The 16,118-nt window shown below is 39.4% G+C and overlaps 1 long non-coding RNA gene across 1 annotated transcript in view; it reads left to right on the forward strand.

Moving 5' to 3' along the window:
• The first annotated feature begins 57 nt into the window (after positions 1 to 57).
• LOC146496296 (uncharacterized) overlaps positions 58 to 16,118 on the forward strand; it is a 32,548-nt gene continuing 16,487 nt past the window's right edge. The window contains exon 1 of the long non-coding RNA XR_014871071.1: positions 58 to 4,153. This is a non-coding gene — a long non-coding RNA (uncharacterized LOC146496296). The remainder of the gene's footprint in view (positions 4,154 to 16,118) is intronic.

Raw genomic sequence — 16,118 nt, forward strand, 5'->3', positions numbered from 1 at the left:
AAAATGCCATTTACCGGTCTGGTGTGCTTATTTAACAAAAGCATTCCTGGTCTAGTGATCACGTGGTATATCGGTTAAGCCCTAATCTCCTGTTACGGTAAATCCATGTCATATATGACTGCAAGACGTCTGTAAACCACACAAGGAAAGATGTCATTTGTCTGTGGGTCACAGTCATTCTGATGAGTCAGACAGCAGATGGAGGGAAGAGAAACTGTAAGTTGATATCGCTGTCCAATTTTTGTGTGTGTGTGTGCGGTTCATCAGCTTAACAAAAGGATTTTTCTCAAGATCATATATCAGTTATTATGTAATCCGACAGAGACACGTATGCGTTTTTCAGAAATCCTCAAACCATTTTGCTAAGATTGTGTATCTGTGTTTTGACTCCACAGTCAGTCATCACTTTATCATGACAATTACAATGTTTAGCTTTGTTCAAACTGTTTCAGGCAGGTGTTGATGGTGAGGTTTCATGATGCTATTTACACCAATCAGCCACAAAATTAAAACCACCGACAGCAGAAGTAAATAACATTGATCATCATGTTGCATCTTGTAAATGCTATACTCAGCTGGGAATATTTGGATCCTGGGATCCGTGTGGACGTTATTTACTGGTACCACCCACCTAAATATTGTTGCGAATCAAATGCGCACCCCCAAGGCAATGGCAACCCCTGACAGCAGGGACCACCAGCAGCAGAGCAACATGTCCCACCGCAATACTAAAACTTCCCAAGAGTGGTTTGAGGTACTCAACAAAAAAGCAAGAAGCATGACCTGACCCCACATCAGGTCACAAAATTTTATTATTATTATCGATTGAGCACCTGCAGGATGCACTAGAAGAGCCTAAACCCCAGAGAAGCCTTGCGACAGTCCGCAGGATTCAAAAGCTTCACTGCCAATGTCTCAGTGCCAAATGCCACAAGAGTCCCTGCAGATTCATTCTGATACGTAAATGGGTCCGAGTTGTTTCTGAGACATGTGTGGGAACCACACAATATTAGACAGGCTGTTTTAATGTTGAAGATACAATAAATACCATCTTAATATATTTTAACATCAAACATTTTAACCTTTATGAATACAGGATTTATTGTCAGGCTGTAGTATTAGACTAATTTTATTTTATTTGGCATGCTGTCTTATTTTGGCCTTTTTCCTTTTTCTATCTGACTTTGTTTCTTTGGAAATTTTAAACTCACTAAATACTAGTATGTTTTACTGTATCTACATATTTTCTGCATCATGCTTTTTCCTTAAATATTAAACACCACTTGATCTAACACCTAAAACTGAATTTTTCTTAAGCTTAAGTATAACCAGCTTAATTTTTGGCATCTTAATTTGTTTGATTATAGGCTGAGCAAAAACAACCAATTCAATGACCTGAACAAAGGTAGACATTTCTAAAAATTAATAACAGCAAACATCGGCGTTGTTAATGTAATCGTAACATTATCGATAGCATGTTGTACCTACAAATTAAACCCTGTTAGATGTGCTTAAAAGTGTTCAAATATGCGTGGAGAGCGGCATCTGATCAGACTTCATATTGCACAGACCTGATGTTTGACTTAAAGAGAATAAATGGGACGTTTGCTTATAATGTGCCTGGTATGTTTCACTGCTACAAGAGATGCGTGTGATGACAGGCTGTTTCTTTATTGGGCGTCTCATTTAGACTGGGAAGCAGAAACATGACTGTAATGAATTCAGCAGCTGACTCACCATTCCTCAATCTGCCGTTCTCTTTTTTGGGAGACATTTTAACATATCTGCCGTCGTTTAATCCTCCAGCTCTTTCACTTCGGAGCCGTTTTCTCCCTCCGCCAACCTTCCTACTCCTTCCCCCTTTGCTTCCTCCCCACGCTGAAACTGTATTAACACTCTATTATCTAAACCTTTACTTTCTCACAGAGCGAAAACAGAAGTGTGCTAGTGGAAAAAAGGCTCACCTACTGTGCCTAAATTTGCTTTGAGGAATTACTCTTTTGTTCTTGCTGCTGAAAACCAGAGATGTACTCTAACCTACTTACTTTTACCTCCTATAAACTTTGCTGGATTCTTGGCAGTGGCTCCAGGTTCATCTGAGGACAATGCAGATCTGGGAAAACAGCCCTTTTTCTGCTGCTTACTTGTTGAGATGGCGAAACTCCAGAAACCACAACTGATGGAATATCATAAAGACTAACCCACAAAACAGATTTATGATAAGTTTCAATGCTTGCTCCTTCTCTTTCAAGTCACTGATATCTCTCTCATTGCACTGAATTGAATAGAGGATAAAAAATCTACCTCTTCCCCATCCTCTGCTTCACCTTCCCTGACCCCGTCTAAATCAAAGAGAACTAGTGTTCATGCTCAACTTGAATGAACTGCTGTTGCTTGTCCCATGGGCTGTTTGTATCTCAGCAACTGGCGAGCCAATGAGGAGTGAACCAACGTGTTATAATAATCCGTTTCATCTTGCTGGTCACATCGCTCACGAGACGATTCAAGTAGTCCTTCAGTTTAAGCACGCCAGAAAAGAAGTCTTTGAAGAAACAGCGTTTTAACAATTTACTTTCTTTCTTTCTTTCTTTTTTCTAAACCTACTTTTACCTTTTCTGAAAGAATAAGAAATGCTTGATGTTTTTGAAATCCTCGTCTTCTGTGAGACTGTCAAGGTGTCACCGATACTGTCACTCTATACAGTCTTTAACTTTGATGGCATTGTGATGTCTCTGCAGTATACCTTTAGGGTCTGTGCTAGTGTTTCAAAAATACAACCTGTTGAAGTTTAGATGGTTTAGATGATATTAGTTTCTGTCTCTCTTTGTCTGGCGTTAAACAAAACAACGCATTTCCACGCCAGATCTCAAGAGAAGTGCTGACATCTGAGCTGCTGTGGGCATTGTCTGTGGATAGAGGACAAGATTTCATCAGGTAAACAATTTGATAACTCCATTAGGACGCAGCTAGTTTGAGAAAATGAAATTGGACTTGTGGATTTAAACTGCGAGGAGGAAAAAAAGACAAAAATATATATAAGAAGCGGCACAAAAGAAGGAGCCGTTAGGGCTGCTGTGTTGACGTCGTAAATTTAAATGCAGTAGAAAGTCAATGAGAAGGTGAGAACTTACTGATGCATAGTTGCTCAGAGTGGTGCGAGCTGAGGCTAAGACAATATTTGGAACTATTTTTCAGCTTTTTGCTCACTGGGGGGCAGTTAAAGCTCCAGAGATGAAAGAATAAAGAAGCAAAACAGCAGAAAGAACAGCAGTGTCGGAGCCTGTGCTGAACACACTCTAGACATACAGTCATTTACATTTCATACATTTACTGCTCAGGGCAAAAATGGCCAGACTGCATGGCGCGTTCAGCATGCAAATCTTCTCGACTGAAACAAGGTGAAAACGCGCTCCGTGCTTGTCTGAACGCACCATAACGCGCACTGCCTGCAGGTGGCACAAGTGCCAGAAGTGCAGGAACTTTCGCTTTGTCCACCAATAGATGGTGCATGTCTGAATGGTGCAGTCCTGCAATTTTAAAGCCAATTTCATTTTCTTTTCATGTGTAGCTCGCGTAGTTCTGCAGTTGCGGCTGCAGTTGAATGAGTCTATACTTGGCCTAGATTTGGCCAGTTTACGTCACTACCTCTGCCCGTCTGTGTTGCAGCATCACAAGTCTACACTTATTTTCATATCCTCGTAACAGTCCGCTTTCAGCACAACATTTAAAAAGTAAGCCTAAATGTATGTTTATCTTCTGTAATATTTCTTGGGGGGAGGGGTGAAAAAAGTGCTTCTGATTGACCTACTTAACAAAGGTTTTGTTACAATTTACTTTTCATTTGTAGCAAAATCCTTTTACTGTGTGTTAATATAGTTTCAAAGGTATTTACAAAAAACCTCGAGAGCAACTTTGCTTGTTTCTCACAGATATTTTATCTGTAGTCTGAGGGGTTTCTGGCAGGTCTCCACACAGGCTAGAGTCTTTAGTGTTCCCTGGCCTTATTTGCACTCTCCGAGTAATGATGATGGTGTGCATGTCGCACGATGTCCTCATGTGGCTTCTTTCACTGCTGTGTGAGCTTATTAGTGAGTTCCCGTCTGTGCACTATAACACTGATGCCAGTCCTCAGGACAGATGGTGGCAAGACAGGGTGAGTGAGAAAACCTCTGACATACACTCCCGCTCTCTCTCTCTGTCTGTCTTTCTCTGTCTCGATGTCTCTCGCCCCCTGAGGTGCACTCACAGCTGCTGTAAACAATTTTCTTTATGTTCTCTTGTGTGATGTTGGTCCATTTATGAATTGTTATTTTTGATGAAATGGGATCAGATGTTTCTTTTTTTTGAAAATCAGCCTTGTACGACATTTTGGTGCAGCACAAAGCATTTAGTGTTTGGGAAAGAACGGTGAATCCTGGTTTTCAGTGATCCATCCAGAAACGATGTGTCCTTTCAGTTTTAAATAAGCCAGAATTAGCTGCGTTTGAAGAGTGAAAAAGGTTAATGCGAGGTTTATGTGTTTACCAAAAACCAAATCCCTGGAGAATCAAAGCACTGCTGTCCTCATAAGGTCATTGTGCACTCAACAGTGTTTAATAGGATGTGTTTTCTGCCCTGAGTTGTCTCTGCGGGATACCGCTAAAGCAGTGGGACAAACATCAACTGGCAGCATTTGTGATGCTGGACAGGAAGGTGAAGCAAAACACTGATGGCTGATTTTCAGGCAAGCTGAGGGCAGACTAGGTTAACGAACTGAGGCGCAGACATTAACTGGGATGACCTGTGAAACGTGATTGTGCATGGAGGTTTTACCTATTTACTTAATTATTCCCCCCCCCCCCCCCCCCCCCCCCCCCCCCCCCCCCCGCCCCAGGTAATTTAAACAGTTTAAAATCGTTTTCTCAACATTATCCTGTTGCCAAATCCTGTTGTCAAATTGCTTTTCTTACATTATTTTTAGTAGTTAAAATTCTGTCATTTAATGATCCAGTTGAATCTGAAATATAAGTCTTTCATTTTCTCACTCATCTCCATCAAATCAGGATCAGTTTTCTGTAGACTTTAGGAAATGTTCACCTTTTGATTTTATAGCTCAAACCACAAACTTACTAATCTCTTCGTATGCATGAAAACCCTGCACCAACAATTCCTCCCTCTTTTAAAGGCAGTCATGTTTAAATCACTATTATAACTATTATTTCACAGATTTCTCCCCCAGTGTGAAACAAGTTAATTTTAGTCAGTTAAATGCAGTGTTGGGCAAGTTACTTTGAAAAAGTAATTAATTACAGTTACTAGTTACTTCTTCAAGAAAGTAACTTAGTAACTGAGTTACAAGATTCTAAAAGTAATTAATTACTTGACAAGTAACTATTGCATTACTTTAAAAAAAAAATGTTTAACCCTCTGGGGTCCAGGCTATAATTGGCCATTTTTAGCTACTTTTGATGTTTCCTCCACATTTCACCTTTAAAAACTATTTATTTGCCTTGGTTGGTATCATTCTTTTCGGCACAACCTCACGTGTCTGAAATTACAGTCATGCTTTCATTTTGACATACTGTATTAACACAATGGATCTAAAAATCAGACAAAAAACATAAAATCCGAGTAGAAAAAGTTACATTTTTTACTGTAACAACCACAAACATGTTCATTCATAACTTTAAATGCAAATATAAATTGTCAATTTTAAAATCATAAGCACAAGTTTTGCAAACAACAAAGTTATTTGCAGCCATTTACCTTTGACCCTTTTATAAATAACCACTTCAAACTATTTACATAACCATCAGCTGTTCTGCATTCAATAAGATGCCACACAAATTATTTGTGGCACTCCAAAAAAACCAAACAATTTCTGTCCACTATAAAGGAGAACATCACAGCCTGATACCTGCAGGTCTGACAGCAGCAGGTTTCTGGAGACAGCAGTGGCCTCATTGTTCTGACACACAACACAAAACTATCCACAACACTACACACTAACTACACAAGACAACACATTAACTACACACTCCAAACACGCTAAACGTCACAAATCTCTCACATTTCAAAACTCGCTCTCTCTCTTTTTCTGCTCTTTCTCTCTCGCAGTCACTCCTAAAACTTCCCCCTCTTCCTAAACAACCACATGTCATGTTACTATATCATTTTTTGATTGGTCGACATGATGCATTTTTCCACCAACACGAAAGGGCTGTTTTGGGGGGGTTTGGTCACAAGCAGAGAGTGCTTGCTAGCGCTGTCCTTAGACAGTAACGAAACTATTGAGGAAAAAACACATGTATATATTGTTTATTGTGACTCTGGTTTTACGTGGTCTATCAGCACAATTTAAAAACTGGTATATATCACCTTGTTGCTTTGTCATCTTGAAGTGGCCATGTAATTGGCTTACCGACTACTTTATTCTTCCTCAGTCAAACAGCCGCACTCATGCGATTGTTTTGCCCCCTTAGCTACAGGTGTTGTGCCAAAAAGTGATGTCTGCCAGAAAGTGATTACCGTCGGCGGTAAGCTGAACACAGCTTCAACCGTCTGTTTGTTGAAAAATAGTAACGCGACCGCATTTTCCTGTTAGTAACGTCGATGTAACGATAGAAATAGTAATTAGTCAGATTACTCGTTACTGAAAAAAGTAAAACCGTTACTTGTAACGCCGTTATTCCCATCACTGGTTACATGTAACTAGCAAAGCTACATAAAACCACAAAGGGCTCTGTTTGTCTCTTTTGTGCACGTCCAGACACATACCGCTATTTTATGTCCCAGAGCCATGGCGTTTTTGCACTCTGGAGGACCTGCTGTGAGGACTTTATTGAAGATTTTGAGTTTTTTTGTTATTTTTTTCAAATGTTTCTGAATTTATTAAGTAAGCGCTTCATTGTCATGTATTCTTTTGCTCCTAATGGGCCTCTTTGAAACCAAAAACAGTGCTTTCAGCACTGAGCTAAACTTTTTTTCCTAACTTGATGTTGTCCTTGCATTCAGTGGAACTGGGCATCTTTTATTATTAGACTTTGACTTCCCTTTGTTAGTTTGTGGACACGATACAATTCAGCAGACTTCAGTTAATGATGAAATGCTGTGTAGCTTCACATTTACTGCTGTCTCAGCTTGTAGGCTGGCCATTTTCGACTGGCTGTGAATATTATATGGTCCATATATCTGGAACAAACTCCCAGAAAGCCTCAGATCAGCTGAAACACTCAGTTTATTTAAATCCAGGTTGAAGACTCACCTGTTCTCAGCTGCATTTGAATAAAACACCAAATCCACACGTTTAAGCTTAAATTTCAAAACTTACATTTTAACTACTGATTTTATCTACTGTTTTTTTAATCAATTTTAAATCATGCTTTTTATTTGTTTTTGTTTTTTAATGTCTCTGTAAAGCACTTTGAATCACCTTGTTGTTGAGTTGTGCTATATAAATAAACTTGCCTTGCCTAAATTAAGCAGAAAAACTAAATATGTGAAACTATTTTAACTACGTCGGCTTTTTGTCAAAACGATCTGTGGCAACGTCGGGGAGAGATTGTGTGGCTGTATACGTAGAAATGAAACAACTGAATTGATCCAGTTGTACAATACAAATTGTTTAAATTAAACATAATTTAAGAACAATAAATGTGAGTTATATGAGAAAATAAGTGAGCTAAAAGATTACTGTCAATATTTAGATGAATTTCTTTCATTCACAGTAGAATAATATGTTCTGCTGCTTTACATTCTCCAACTGTACTAAGAAAAGAAATCGAGTCATAAAAAATCTGTGATTTTCACAGCTGACTTTTTTTTTACGGTGTGAAAATACACTGCTAAAAAATTTAAACAGAGGCTAAAGCACACGTCTGTATGACTAATACGATGTCAAAAGCACATCTTAGTTCAAGCGTAAGCAAAATACAATTGAATAAATAAATAAAACATGTGTATTTACTTTCTGAACATCTTCTCTGCAAAACAATTTTTAGTGAAATATGCCCCTGATTGTTTTTGTGCCCTGCGTGAATTGTCGGCAGTCGTTCCAAAAATAATATTTCATCAGAAATGCAGAATGCTATATAATGCCCGTGTGTCATCGGGGGGAGGTGTGCTTCAAATGTTTGACAGGTGATTAAAGTCTTACAAATATTTGGAATTCTCTGTCAGACTCTGTTCTCTGGTTTTCTTCTGAAGTTGATCAAAATAAGTGTGTTCAACAACCCAACAACAAAATGGGATAATTTACTGAGTCCAGCTGTGTTTGAATTGTCAGATCGCAGGTGTTTCATTCATATGTATTTATGTGCGGTGTGGACCGAGAGAAACTGTTTCCCCCACTTATTTCAAAAGATTTCATGCTCTTAAAGGCTATAAAATAAAGCCAGTCTTTTAAAGGATTTTCACATTACAGACTGTTGTTGCACATTACTTCATTCGCCGTCATCCGCAGCTCTGAACTGCTTTTTTTCCCCTTCCTCTTTTTTCACACCATCTCCCTTCCATCTGTCTCGTTTTCCTTATTTTCCCTTCTCTCTCACCAATCTGCAACTACACCTCCTCCCTTCCCCGTAACCCTCCTCTCCTCTTTATTATTGCCTTGGCTTTGTAAGACCCCCTGGTGGATCCTGGCATCACACTCCCATTTCAAAGGAATGAAAATGCAGCACTGGTCTGTGCCATCGGTTTGCTCTGCTCCCCCTTTCATCTGCCTGGACATATTAAGACAAGAAGTGCGAAGCTCTGCAGCAGCTCCCACATGAATCAGTCTGAACCCCCCAGTGGGAACGTGTGCTGGTCATTTCAGGTCCCGTTTCAGACTGCAGAAAGAGACTGAGCGATTAAGTTGGAGCGAGCATGAAAGACAAGGTAGTGACCGAGAAACCGCAAGTGACGCCAGTGATTTTTTTGAGGTCACTGTGTTTGCAGTGCATTTGTTGCTTTAGTGGCCTTGTTTTCACAGGACACTCTGTGCCATAATCAGGTGTATGTGACTCACCACTTGAGAAAAGAACAGGCAAGGGACATCCAAGCATTCATGCATAACATACAGGAAAAATAACACAGAGGGAGTAGAAAGTTCAGGCCTGTTTGACACAGTTTTCTAGGATTTCTATCCCGAGCTCTGCCTGTGTTTGGTTTTAGGGAACGATGCACTTTTACTTAAGCTCAGGAAAAGATTGTACTTGTAGGTAAATGCTGATTGCGTCACTGCATTTTTTAAAAATTTTTTGTATTACACCAAGACAATAAACTTTTCTCTAACTCAATGAAAGAGTGGATACGAATAAGGGTGCCCTCAGCTAATCTTTGGTAGCTCCCTAAATATTTAAAAGGGCAGAATGAATAAGAACCAGCGCCTGTATCAGCCAAAATATAAAATGCAAAATAAATAGAGCAATGCAGTTTAAGACTCTGGGCAACATGGGAGATCATTTTGTTTCGCATTATGTATTGTAATCATGCAAAGGGCGAGGTGTTTTGGATAAGGGCTTTGGAGCAATAAAGTGGAGGTTAAAGAGATTTGAAAGGAGAGATAACTGGGAAAGAAACAAGCAAAGAGTGCACAAAAAAATGCCTGTATAGGCTGAAGGGAACGTAGCCAACAGTGCTTAAAAAGCCCGGAGAAAATTAGCATGGCAAAGAAAGTGTCATTATACACAGTTAATTAAGACTGTGCCTGTATGCTGTTCAGTCGCATACAATGAAGAGTCAAAGATAGACACGCTACTTAGGTGCATTTTAAATACCATCATGCATCAGATTAGAGAGGCTCTGAAAAACCTTTACCATTAAAAGCAACCACAATAGAATAAATAAAAACTTGCCACAGTCTGATTCTTTGAGACTGTTTTTCTCCTGAGCACGAACTTTCATTGTTGAAATAACCAGCCCTTTCAAAAATGTAGATTTAGGTCATTCTAAAAGGGATTTCTAAGAAACTTCACATGCGCGTAGCTGATGTGCACCAGGTGTCCATCAATCAGCTACAGCACATCAGTACATCAGTAAGCTACAGTGCATAAGTCTGGGTTACGCTCTCTCTCTCTCTCTCTCTCTCTCTCTCTCTCTCTCTCTCTCACACACACACACACACACACATACACACACACACACACACACACACACACAGAGCTTGGCATTCTTGTGCTTTTTCCAAGTTTTCAGTGCTGGTAGAGACTGTTTACAGTGAAGATGCACAAGTTGAAGTAAGGCTAAGTTGTCTTCTCCGTTCCAGTGACATTAAATCTGTGTGCTTTCTCCTTGCCATGATTGCCACTCTCTCAAACAGTGAATTTAATCTTTTAAGCAGAAGGATTTGATTTCACTGTAAGCAAGCAGCCTTACATCCCCAATATATCTAATGCTGCTACAATATACTGTACAGTGTATACAGTAGGTAGATTCTCCCTAACCCTTGTCCAGCCCATGTTTTTAAAGATACACCCAAAGGGAAATGAAAGAAAATTCAGTATTTTATCAACTGTATATAAATTCATAGCAATTATTTCTGCAGCAAGACTTCACGAGAGAAAAAAAAACTTTTGCAAACATGAGTTTCTGTCTAGAAAAAGCTGTTGTTAATGTCCTTTTCCTCCTACACGGGGCTGAGAAACTTTTTGTTCAAATCACCATACCCATCATACGGTGGCATTACATAAGAAGCCCGCAAAGAGTCCACTTTCAATTTATGGTTCCATATTTAATGTGTTTGTGGGGGAAGTGAGAGGTTTTTCAAGGAGTAAACACCTACCTACGTAGCACCCAATGTGTTAGAGCCGTCTGGAAGGAGGGAAAAGGCCATAAGGAAACATGCAAACTCAGACGTTTTAAACAAACGAAACTACTGAACAATTTAGACTCTGCAAATTCATCTCTATTGACAATCAAACAGAGTTTTTAACATTTAAACAGCTTAGGTCAGATTCGGCAAAAAGAAGCTGCTTTGGCTCAACGGTAGGACGCGTGTCACATTTACTTACACTGACCTGCAGTGTGAACTTATCGCTCAGTTATTTAAAAATAATGTGTAAGCTTAAATCAGGTCTGGCCCTCCACAACATGCGGCCCCTTATTGGGAAAATTGATTGCACATCCGTGTCGGAGACATTCCCACTCGTGGTATATTTCTATAGTAGACCGTGAGTTGCTGTTGTGTTCCGGTGCCTCGATCTCACTATCCCATTTCAGCACATCTGCTCTACAAGTATTTTTGCCCCAAGCACACTGACTATATGTGTAAAACAAAACAGCTATTCTTTTCAAATGCGGTTTTAAAGAATAACAGAGTGGGTAATATAAGGTCATTAACACAAAATGTGCCCTGGCAAACTTCTGATGAGAACAAGATAATAGAAGAAACAGATTTGACCACATTCACGCCTGGTATTAAAGAACTATTTGAGTCTACATCTAAGAGTGATTGGTGAGTGGTTAGGCCAGCCAGACCTCCAGAGGTGGTTTGGCTCACAGTGTGATCAGATCTGTCTGCCAGGTGTAATTTAATGCAATGCAATTCAGTGTGTTTCTTACATTTTTAACCCAGTAAGTAAGTAGATCGGTCATAACTCTCTCATGTGTGTTTAAAATAAAATCCCCACATACCATAATTTTTTTCCCCATAGTGATGGTGACACAGCTGTGGCAACAAATTACTTTTCATTGTTTTTTTCTTTTGCAAAAGAGTCATTAAACCTGAGATCTAATGCCTCAAACTGAAAGAAAATACAGGCTATACAATGTCAACTATAGGGACTAGCACGGCCCACATTTACCCCCTCTGCTCTGGGCATTGTCACTGACACATTTTACAAGTTTTTGGGGGTTTTGTGGCATCTTTTCATTAAGAGATTGTTTTTTGGAATATGTAGGAATTTCTGTGACAACTTGCGCAGTGAACAGTAAATGGCAGATTAAAGACATTTCTGGCACTTCAAACTGAACGCTGACACAAATGAGACGATTCTTTGAGAAGCAGTTTGCTTGTAACAAACCACAAACAAATGAAAAGCAGCAGCTGCGGTTTAAGATCTTTATACACAAAGTACAAATGTAAAAACAAAACACTTGCCTCTTAATCCAGTCTTAGTTCAGTTTAGTATGCTATCTCAGCACCATTTTCTTGAATTGCTGGATGTGAAAAACTCGTGCCGCACTTTGTGGTAAAAACTGAGACGCGTAATGAGAGCGCTATTAATCGCTGTTTATTCCACTATCTAATGTGTTTTACATCTTGTAAGCAACACTTGGCTTACAAGATAACTGATGAGCACTCAAAAAGCTGTTTTTCATAAGATACTCATCTGTGTTTTTGTCACTGGCGAATGTAGCACTCGTCCTAGCTTGATAAAGATGTGTCGCAGTAAAACGATAGCTCAATTAGCAAAGCTGTCAACCTCAAAGTGATTTCGAGCACTGTCCTGGGTGTGAAGTTTATCACTCTGAGTCTTGGCTAAGTAACTCTGTGTTTTCCCACTCGCACTGGAACCCTGACCTTTCCTAGACAGGCCTGGCAAGCCTGGCACATGGCCGCTAGCTTTCCTAAAGCAAAGTTTGTGGGATGTACGATTACACCAGTGTGAAAACAGCGCAGGATATACTTCATGGTTGATGAACTAACACGGTCCTGGTTCATGTATGCTCAAAGTGAGAAAGAAGCGTCACTGAAAGAAGCATTTATGAGCTAGTTTTGAGTTTATTTTGCTTAAAAAAGTTGGAATGAAACATCTAAAAAAAATTTCTTATTTTAAGAAATTTTACCCTGTGTTATCATCTTACTACGGTGGCAGATTATTTCACTTGATTATAGTCTGGATCTTCAATTTTTCTTCTTATATTTAGACTGCAGATTTTTTCCAGTCATCAAGACCAAATGCAATAGTGCGAATACTAGGCTACTTCCCATTGTGTAACTTTAGGCACTCTGCTGACATTGTCTGGAAAATGGCTTTAAATATTTGCTTTAATTGTCAAATTTTTCTCAAGTGAACAATGTAGCACACCATGCTAATCTTGCTATGATACGTCACAGTTACAACCTTCATTAAATAACAATAGCAAAAGCATTGCTTTTTGTGGTTCTGATGGCTGTGGTGATGAAGACAGCTGCCCACCAAGTTGCAGGGGTTGCAGACTCCAATATGTCACTTATGGCGGGTGATTGCTAATTGTAAAAGGAGATACAGGCAGTAAAGGCAGACCATTTGCAATTTTATTTCAACAAAACACATGATTTCCTTCTTAGGGCACAATTGCACTAACATCATTAAGAGTGGTCAGACCAGACAATAAAATGAACACAATACAAATTCCAGCATATATAAACAGACATAGTGACAAATGGAACAATGCACTAAATTGGAGTATGCAAAAAACAAAACAAAAAAGGAGCAATGAGACAGCTGGGGTAACAGATCACTTTATATCATAAAGTCACTAAAGGACGATGGTAGTTATTACTGGTACTGAGACACAGACATATTTATTCATAGGGCAAAAGCAGTCTATATAACATTGCCATTTCGATTCTTACACAGTACAGCTGAGCCTTTTGTTGATAAATCCAAGAACTTCTCTGATCAAAGTCTTTAGTTTATGGACAGATGGTGGAGAAACACTCTCCTTGCCATCCCATGCTGTTCATGAAGAACATCTGGACCACATTCAGGTCACTCCTAAATATTTACACAGCCAGGCTACAAACCACCGATGAGAAATATACACATCCTCTGTGAAACTATAGGTGCAAAGGATTATTTTGAGTTTGCTGGTAGGTTAAAAAGCCATGGGGTAAAAGAAAAAAGTCCTGTTATTGTACTGTTATTCTTGTGGTGGACTTTATTCAGCAGGAGTGTGAAGATATAATAAAGCTGGAGCTATGCAAGAACCAGTCACTCAGATTTTACACTGCGACGCAATGCAGTATTTTTTGTATTTCCATCTTTCAGTTTCCCTGGTTGCCACAGAAATGAAGCTCCTTTTTTTTCTACGCCCTTGTCATTGCTGCACTTTTCATTAGGAATTAGATAACTGGATAGCTTTGAATGTCATTTATGCATGGGCATGCATACGTACTTATTTGTCTGTGTGTGCATCTGCATACGTGCGCTTATCTCCTGATTAATGCTTTTAGTATCTCTTCCTTTGAATTCCAAATAGCATTCTTCTTATATATATTTAGACCTGACATGAGTCCAACTTGACACAGTCACATCTCAGATCTAACTTGTTGACATGCTGAGAGCAGGCGGGTGGCAATGGAGCAAAGCAAAGCTAATGCTGAGCAGAAAGAGAGAAAGAAAGGAAGAGAGAGTGAGAGAGAGGCTACGCAGCAGCAGGACTCAGCTGTGTGTTCGCCGTTTTATCCACCCCAGAGTTCAGACGAGGACAGACTCGTACACTCGCTGCCTTGAGATTAGCCAGTTTTTGTTTTTTTTTTTTGGTGGGGGGGCAACAGTCATGAGAAAGAACCGAACTTCAACCATGTAAAATGAATCCTATCTCTAAAATTAGGCATTTTTTGCCCTTTTCATGTGACGATGCACAAGCAAACTATTTAATCCGGGTCATGTTTTTTTCGACCATCTTAGCCCTCAATGTATTAACAGTTCATGGTGAGTATATAGGCAGCACAGGGGGACATTTAAGGCTAATCGAGGATCAGGGGAGGATCACATGTTGAGTTACACATCAGACCGGGCTGAAGAGGAAGTAGACATTCATGTGAGACAGAGATGCTTCTCCGTGGTAATTCAGTTGACACATAAATGGCTATAAGGCTATAGGCCTAGGGAAAGGATGGCCCGAACATAATGAGAAGCATGTAAGTGAGCTTAATGAGAAGCAGAGCGTATGTGGAGGGTACGTGCTCGGCATGTGTGAGAGCCAGCATATTTGTTAACTTGCTTATGTTAGACCTTGCTCTCTCCCCACAGATTAGTGTCTCAGTTTTCTTTGTGTTTATCAGATGATGCTCAAAGAGCACTTAATTTTCTCATTAATGTTGTCTTAAATGTTGGAGTTTGATGCAAATTGACAGAGAAAATTGCACATTCTGTGTCCTGGCCTATGCACTCTGTTGTTTTTCTTCCATTTACTGTGAACTATTCCCTGAGGTTTCCATAAACTATGCAGTGAGGCCCTCTTTCTATAGTCTACAATATGAAGCTTTCCAAGAATCTGGGGGGCTGTTAACCTAAAACAGCTTTCCCTTGCCAGAAAAAAAGAACTTTTGAATGTCAGCCCAACAGCTTGCCCTTGAAGAGATGGAGTGAATGAGAGACCATGGTTGATTTACACATTAGCCAAAATGTTCAGGTTTGCGTTTGTGAGGTGAGTTTAAAAAACAACAAGACGGCCAGTGTGCACAGCTAGTTACTTGCACAAATTCAAAGCTGTCTTGTACAACTTAATTGCTGTAAAAGACAGGAAGAGCAAGTAAATACCTCGAGATACTTAGTCACAGGGATCATTTTTGGTACAAAAAGCTGGATGGACCTTTTTCTTTCATTTTTAGTGTTTACTTGTGCAACATAAGACTCTTTCATCAGGATTTACAGGAAAATTTCTTTTAAATGTCTGGCTCGTGACTAATTGTTTTCAGTGTCTGGGATAAGGTTTTCGTGAAAACAGGCATGCTTTTGTGATGTGCTGTTGCATCAGAGTTGTCTCAACTTACACTGAAGTCATGCATTTCCAGTAGAGACGTGATATAAAGATACTGTTACTGGAAGAATCGGCAAGTGGTTAACATATGCAGTGACTCAGTTCAGCTATAACAACACTGGTTCCGGTATAACACCGTGGTTGCTTAAGAGTCAACCTGGTATTAGTTTTCTTTGACTCCAAGTTATTGAATTTGCATAAATTCTTCCAAAATTTATTTAATTTATTTTGGCAGCTGTAAGTGGAAAAAAAGAGGTTGTGGATTTGTTGATTTTGCAGAAGGAAAGAGAACAAAGAAAGAAACAAAGATCATAACAATCAAGTGTTTATCTGACTATGAGACTCAGCCCACACATGTCATATACAAGGTGTGAATAAAAAATTTACAAGAACAACAAAAAACCTCTAATTTAAATCTGACTATCTCCCCTTCAAGGCCATCTTCTCTGCTATGTCCAGACAGCTTC

This window comes from Neolamprologus multifasciatus, chromosome 19, assembly GCF_963576455.1.
Source record: "Neolamprologus multifasciatus chromosome 19, fNeoMul1.2, whole genome shotgun sequence".
NCBI classification, from domain to species: domain Eukaryota; kingdom Metazoa; phylum Chordata; class Actinopteri; order Cichliformes; family Cichlidae; genus Neolamprologus; species Neolamprologus multifasciatus.